The 7323-nt window shown below is 35.4% G+C and overlaps 1 non-coding gene across 1 annotated transcript; it reads left to right on the top strand.

Annotated features, from left to right (window-relative positions):
• The first annotated feature begins 1297 nt into the window (after positions 1-1297).
• LOC141699261 (small nucleolar RNA R71) lies at positions 1298-1404 on the top strand. Its single transcript, XR_012565736.1, has one exon. It is a non-coding gene; the product is annotated as a small nucleolar RNA R71 (small nucleolar RNA).
• The last annotated feature ends 5919 nt before the right edge of the window (positions 1405-7323 follow it).

Raw genomic sequence — 7323 nt, 5'->3', positions numbered from 1 at the left:
TTGGACCAGGCAAGTCCAACTTTTTGAAGATTGACAAGGGCATCATATTGATGCTATCTCCCAAGTCACATAGAAACTTATCAAATGACACCTTTCCAATGGTGCAAGGAATAGTGAAGCTTCCAGGGTCTTTAAGCTTCGGAGGCAATTTCTGTTGCAGCATGGCACTACATTCCTCTGTGGGAGCAACGATCTCTAAGTCATCAAGCTTCACCTTCCTAGAGAGAATACCTTTCATGAACTTCACATAACTAGGAATTTGTTCGAGAGCTTCAGTGAAAGGTATGTTTATGTAAAGTTTCTTGAACACCTCCAGAAACTTTGCAAACTACTAGTCCAGCTTCTTCTTCAGCAGCCTCTTAGGAAAAGGAGGTGGAGGATAGATCTATTTCTCACCTGTATTACCCTCAGGAGGAATGTGCTTAATAGTAGTCTTCCTTGGTTCCACTTCTACTTCCTTCTACACTTCTTCTTCTTCAGCCTCTACTTCAGAATCTAAAGCCTTAGCCTTTTCCGGATTCGCAACCTTACCATCCCTCAATGTGATTGCTTTAACATGCTCCTTAGCTTCCTTCTTTCCTGGCACTTCAGTATCGCTCAGAAGCGTGCCAGGTTGACGACTTAGTAATGCATTAGAAATTTGTCCAATCTGATTCTCCAAGGTCTTGATAGAAACAGCTTGGCTCTTGCACATAAGCCTCAACTCCTCCAATTCAGATTTTTCATTAGCTTGAGGTAACTGATGAAGTTGAAGTTGTTGCCTCGAGGCATATTGCGGTTGCTGAAAACCAGGAGGGTTATACTGCTTTGCTGTGTATGGCTGATAAGATTGTTGCATTGCATTCTGATTGTTGCTCCAGCTGAAGTTAGGATGATTGTGGTTATTCAGATGATAAGTGGCTGGATCTTGCTGTTGTGATCTCTGAAAGTTGCTCACAAATTGAGCCGATTCTCTAGAAATAGCACACTGTTCAGTTTCATGTGCCCCCGCACAAAGCTCACAAACACTAGTGATTTGATTAACTCCATAATTAGCCAAAGAGTCCACTTTCATCGTCAAAGCTTAAAATTAAGCAGCTATAACAGTAGCTTGATCTACTTCCAGAATTCCTGCTACCTTTCCTTGCAACACTCTTTGTGTAGGATTCTGGTATTTATTGATTGTCATTAGCTCAATCAACTCATAAGCTTCATTGTAGCTTTTAGCCCATAAGGCTCCTCCAAATGCTGCATCGAGTATAGGTCTAGATTGCGCACCTAAACCATTATAGAAACTGTTGATAATCATCCAATAGGCATGCCATAGTGTGGGCACTTCCTTAGCATCTCTTTGTAACGGTCCCAAGCCTCACACAGAGATTCACCAGTTTGCTGCGCAAACTGAGTAAGAGCATTCCTGATTGCAGCAGTCTTTTCCATAGGAAAGAATTTAGTGAGAAACTTTTGAGCAAGATCCTCCCATCTGGTGATAGACCCTGGTGGTAGAGAATGTAACCAGCACTTCCCTTTATCCCTCAAAGAGAATGGAAATAGTCGCATCTTGATAGCATCTTCAGTCACATCCTTGAACTTGAAAGTGTCATAGATCTCGATAAAATTCCTGATATGCATGTTTGGGTCTTCAGTAGGAGAACCCCCAAACTGAACTGAGTTCTGTATCATCTGAATCGTGCTCGACTTGATCTCAAAAGTGTTAGCCGTGATGGCTAGCCTGATGATGCTTGACTGAATATCATTGATCTTAGGCTTAGAATAGTCCATCAAAGCCTTAGTATTATTTTCTTGATCTCCCATCTCCAATAAAGATGGTTCTTCAATTTTTTCTTCTTTTTCTTCTACTACTTTCTCTTCGTCCTCAAAATCTTCCTTTGTTCCTCTACAACTTCTTCCTCGTCTTTATCCATAATTCTCCTATGAGCTCACGAATGCGTATGCATACACGATCGCTAGAGTACCATAAATATGACAAAAAAAAGAGTAGGTAAGTAACAACGTCCAAGTCAATGAAATTTAACGATCACTGATGACAAACACATAAACTAAAAGTTAACACTGAAGTCCCCGGCAGCGGCGCCAAAAACTTGTTAGGGCTAAACACGCGCTAATATTCACGCAAGTATACGCGATCAAAAGTAATATAGAGTTGTTTCTAGTTCGTTCCCACAAACACTGATTTGGTTAACTATGTGATTTATGCACTTATACATCGATGATATGGTTATTATTCAATGCTAAGACGATAACAAATTGAGGTTGATTATAACTATGAATTAAACTAACAATTATAACTAAGAGAGTAAAAGATAGTTATATATTATATGAGACAAATAAGGGATTATAACTTCATTAAATACTTCATTCAATAGCCTTATTATTCTTAACCTTAGCATGCAATGATGATGACACTAATCAGATAACATGATACTACTAAATGCCAACTTTCGTTGCATGAATAACATACTACTAGACAACCACAAAAGAGATAGAAGCTGAATAGACACCAATTATATTGAGACCCTATATGTCTATAGAATTTGACAACATTATGACTTAAAGCACAAGTTATCTATCATGTTTACACAGGAAAAGTAAGATGGTTAAAATTACCTACAGACAATGCGTAACAATAGCACATGAACCTATGCTAGCATGGCAAATTCTAAATCCTTAAATTCACGGTCGCTTCATTAAAGATTAATAAGCTATCTTATAAGTTCATGATGCTTATAAGATGAATAAGCACAACCAATACTACGTTATCATACATCCACCACACACTAAGGTATCGAAATAAATTAACTAAAGAAATCCATAAGTAAATCCGCTAGAACCCCACGATAACGATTAGCCCATAATCGGACTCATCATCAACGTGGGTTTCGATGAGAGCATGGTATAATGAATATAGTCTTTATACTGATTAAATAATAAAACCAAGTCCGAAACAAGAGTAAGGGTCAAAAATAAGAAAAATAGCATCCAAGTTACAACTTAGAACAAAGATTCACAAGTAAAAACAAGATCTTCTTCATCGTTGTTGAATCGTGCTAAAACGGTCTTTTTACGCCTCTCATTGTGCTCTGGAACGTCCCTCTCTTGGAAAACGTCCTTTATTTAAATATATATAGCAGCCTATGCAATTAGAAGTCCTCCAATTAGAATTTGAGTAGAATCAGGATTTCTTCATCCCGACCCGGTGCGGCCGCGCGCTTCATCAACAGGGTCGCGCTGTCTTGCTGTTGTTTGGGCGCGGTCGCGCGGAAGATTAGCGTGGGCGCGCCGTGCTTCTGGAAAAACTTATTCTTTTCTTTAATTCTTGCTACAATTGAGTTGGCTTCCCGAGCTTTATTCCTTGGACATCATCCTAACACCATATTAGCACCAAAACAATGCTAATTCACCTGATTCCTGGATTAATGCCTGAAATGCAAAAATACTAGAAAACAAATTAAAACACCAACAACTTGAGTACAAATGCATCAATTCAAAGCTTAATAGAGCATTATAAAGTGTCATAAATGCCACTCAACACTATGCAGTTGGGTATTGATCCGCACTGTATCCTGACTGATCAGCAGGGTTGGTTCTAGTGTCCAGTCTAATTTATAGTTGATCTCCATTAACAACATTCCTTCTTGAAAAGTTTTATATTCCAAAACCGGACAAAACCCTGATTCGGGTAATGAATCTGGGAATTGCTTGTCACTTTTGATTAATAATTAAGGGTTGGTAACAACTAATGTTTATTCGCTGAACTCCCTCAAATAAATAGAATTGTCTAAAATTATTTAAAGATTTTGTTCGGAAAAGTTCTTTTGATATTGATATTTGGAAATCATTTTTGGCTCACTCTTTCTTTATAAATTCTTATTTCTTTCAGCAACAAAAGAGGATAAAAGGAAATAGCTTTTGATAGACAACAGATTTTAGAAAGATCTCCACCGCAAGAAGATGAAGGTGTTAGAAAAATATAAGACAAGGGAATTAGTACAAAGGTATTTAAAATTGTATTTTAGTTGTTGTGAATTGTAGAAGGTTAGATTCTTGTTTCATACCATAACCTGTAAATGATCCAGAGTTAAGGGGTTATTTGTATATTATTTTATATTATGTAAAGATTGTTTAGTGACACCAAATCTTGACCCCGGATTTGGGCTGTTACAAGTTGTTATCAGAGCAACAAGTTATTGGTCCCTGAAATAAGAATATGTGAGAGTAAGATAAGAGTGATAAGGAAGACCCTAGGTATACTCGTTTTAAGTTTGAATTGAGCGCGAATTAGGGTTAGCAAATCCGATATGGAATTAGTAAGATATGATATTGTTGAGAAAAGTGTAAGGTGAATATAGCAACGCTATAGATATATTAAGTTCCTAGATCTTTTAGTTGCAAAGGATTGATAGCTCGATGGAGACTGGGTAAGAGTAGAAAGAAGATGCGACCTTATCTGCAGATAGAACATTGAATTGCATTAGTGGTTGTAAGTATAACATCAAGGACGACGACGAGAATATCAAAGACAGAGGCAGGAGTCAGCATCAGGTTAGACTTACGAATAAAATGGTATACAATGGTAAATAGAAAACATACCAAAGTGGAGAGACCCTTATATGGGCATTCTTTTAATTAGATATTTCATTAGCGGATTATAAGAATAGCAAGTAACTTATATAGTTATGACGACCAAATATTTGATTTTCAAAATTTTAAAATGAGATTTCGAATAAGATTTTCTTAATCAACTTTCAGAAGATCTTTGCATAAAATGAGTTTCACAATTTGGCTGTCGAAGTACTACTTAAGTTCTTGTTATTATAAATAGAGAATGACCTAAAAGAAGAATGGATCTAGATTCATTGTTGTTAGTTCGGAGGACCAAGTAGAACCACTACCAGGAAGAAAGTTTAAAGTATTCCCGTAAAAGACAGATGTAAACTTTGTTTAATAATATCAATAATTGAATCAACATGTTAAAACATTATTTACCTAATTCGTAAGATTATTAAAATTTAACAAGATTCGTGATTCAAAAAGACAAAGGATAATTGAAGTAAATAGAAGACTCTTCTAGATGATTGGCGAAGAATAATATTCCTATCGACGAAGTTGGGAAGTTGCGTGATCGATAGTTATTCTACGCAGTATACATGAAAATGGAAGCAGTGATTATAAATTTCGTAAGGACGCGCTAATGATCGAATCATGAAAGTATTTAATGTGAAGGCATTTCCAGACGACCGTTCGAAGTTATGATGTGACCGAAATTATGAATCTGTTATTCGAATGGTCCTTGAAGGTATATTTTAGTGAAGCGTGGATGGTGACCAACAGTGTCATTCTTTTCCTTAATACGATAGCATATATTCTTCTTGATTCTTGAATACGTATGAGCTTCTTTGATCGATAAATTATATGAGGTGAAAACGAAAGAAAATTTATGGTACCTTATAAATTATTTCTCTTCTCAGAATATTGCTTCCTGATTGAGACAAACAGTGTTGTGATGTGATGCTTTATCGGAATGATGAAGAGTCGGGTGGGATGCCACCTAATCATGTGTTGTATGTCATATAGTGTGAAAGACTGACCATCTTGAGTACGAATATGGTTGTCTCATTCATATCTAAATCCTCACTCATTCTTCTTCCTCCAATTATGATTTATTGACTTACAAATTCTCCCAATTATTTTGTGGCATTGTTGTTCTTTACCCATCTTTTTAATCAAAATCATATACACAAACCCTCCTCATGCATAAAGTCTATTCTTTGAAGATTTTAAAAGAAATGGAACAGTCCCGTGTAATAGGTGGAGTTACATGTCGAATATAGATATGATAGCCAGTCGATAAATGGTGGACACCTGCAGGAAAGGAAGAATGGATACACCGATAACGTGGTCGTGGCAAAGACATCAAATCAGACATTTGATCTTGTAACGAGTATCTCATCTGTACGGTAGAGTGCGCTAATGCGATCCACTTTAAAACAGAAGATTTCGATATGAAATGAATAGTTAGTGAACCATAATAAATAAATTAATTATAAAATAAGGAAGTAAAGTTGTGTACATCAGACAAAGATAACGAGTGTCAGGACAACAACCGAAGATCAAGGAATTCTGAACAATAACTCAGACAGACAATTAATATGTGAAGCATTCCTTCGTCGCGGGAAGATATTTGTCGTGAAGATTCAAGATCGAAGAAATCTTAATTGCAAACAATTTTCAACGTGTTCTTCAAGAAATTGTGAGGTTCTCTAACTTGAGTAAATAAGTTACGGTGAATTTAATACCCATAACCGGGCCAGTGACAAAAGTTCGATACGGGAACATAAGTGGAGATGAAGTAATGGTGATTCGACTATGAAATCTTTTAAGGAATAATGATCTAAAACTAATTGAGTCTTCACCAGAGTGCAATAACGATAGTTGAGACCATGCGTGGTTATTGAAAGATAAATAGATTAATTAATAAAAATAAGTGTATATCATGAAAGATAGAGGATTGGTGTGCTTATTTGAAGGACGCGACATAATTCTTAAGATTAATTACACACTAGTAGTAATGGTAAGAAATAAGATTAAAAGATGTTCTTGAGAAGGATTTATGAATAGGCATAAGTAATATGAACTGTTAATTAGAAAGCTTGGATTTAAAAGAAAAGTTAAAAGAATCGCGAAATAAAGTTTTTGAGAAATAACAAGGTAATTTTAAGTTCATTAATGACATTTAGTAATACTCTGAAAGAACTGAGAAAAAGGTATGGTTATATTAATTGTAATATCCGGGATATCGCGTGTAATTATTTTATTAATAAATGATTAATAAATGATTATTATGTGATTATTATGTGAATTATCTGATGATTGATATTGATAAATAGGTGTATATATGTGATTAAATGTGAGTATGTTAATTATATTATGTTCAGAATAAAATATAGATGCATGTGATATTTTTCTAGTAATTGTTTTATCGTTATTTGATTTTATAATGATTTACAGAGTTAATAATTATTTTCTGAATAATTACCGGGAATCGTCCAACCTCAATTGTTTTTACATTGTTACAACCTGAAACTCTTCCCAAAACTCATTCCTAACATAATCTGGTAATTCCAGACATTTTCCGTATTTTAACTTTTTCAATCCGGATTACGGTTTGACTCGCACGCATCCTGGCGTATAATTTTCGATACGATAATCATTTCGAGATATCAACAAAACCCGTATTCTCAAAAGACGGGATATTATTACATTATTTTTGTATAAAGTGTTTTATATAAAGCCCGGTTTGGATAATTATCCAATATGGGTATC

The sequence above is a fragment of the Apium graveolens genome, chromosome 11 (assembly GCF_009905375.1).
Source record: "Apium graveolens cultivar Ventura chromosome 11, ASM990537v1, whole genome shotgun sequence".
NCBI lineage: Eukaryota > Viridiplantae > Streptophyta > Magnoliopsida > Apiales > Apiaceae > Apium > Apium graveolens.
This window is presented reverse-complemented; position numbering and strand designations above follow the sequence as displayed.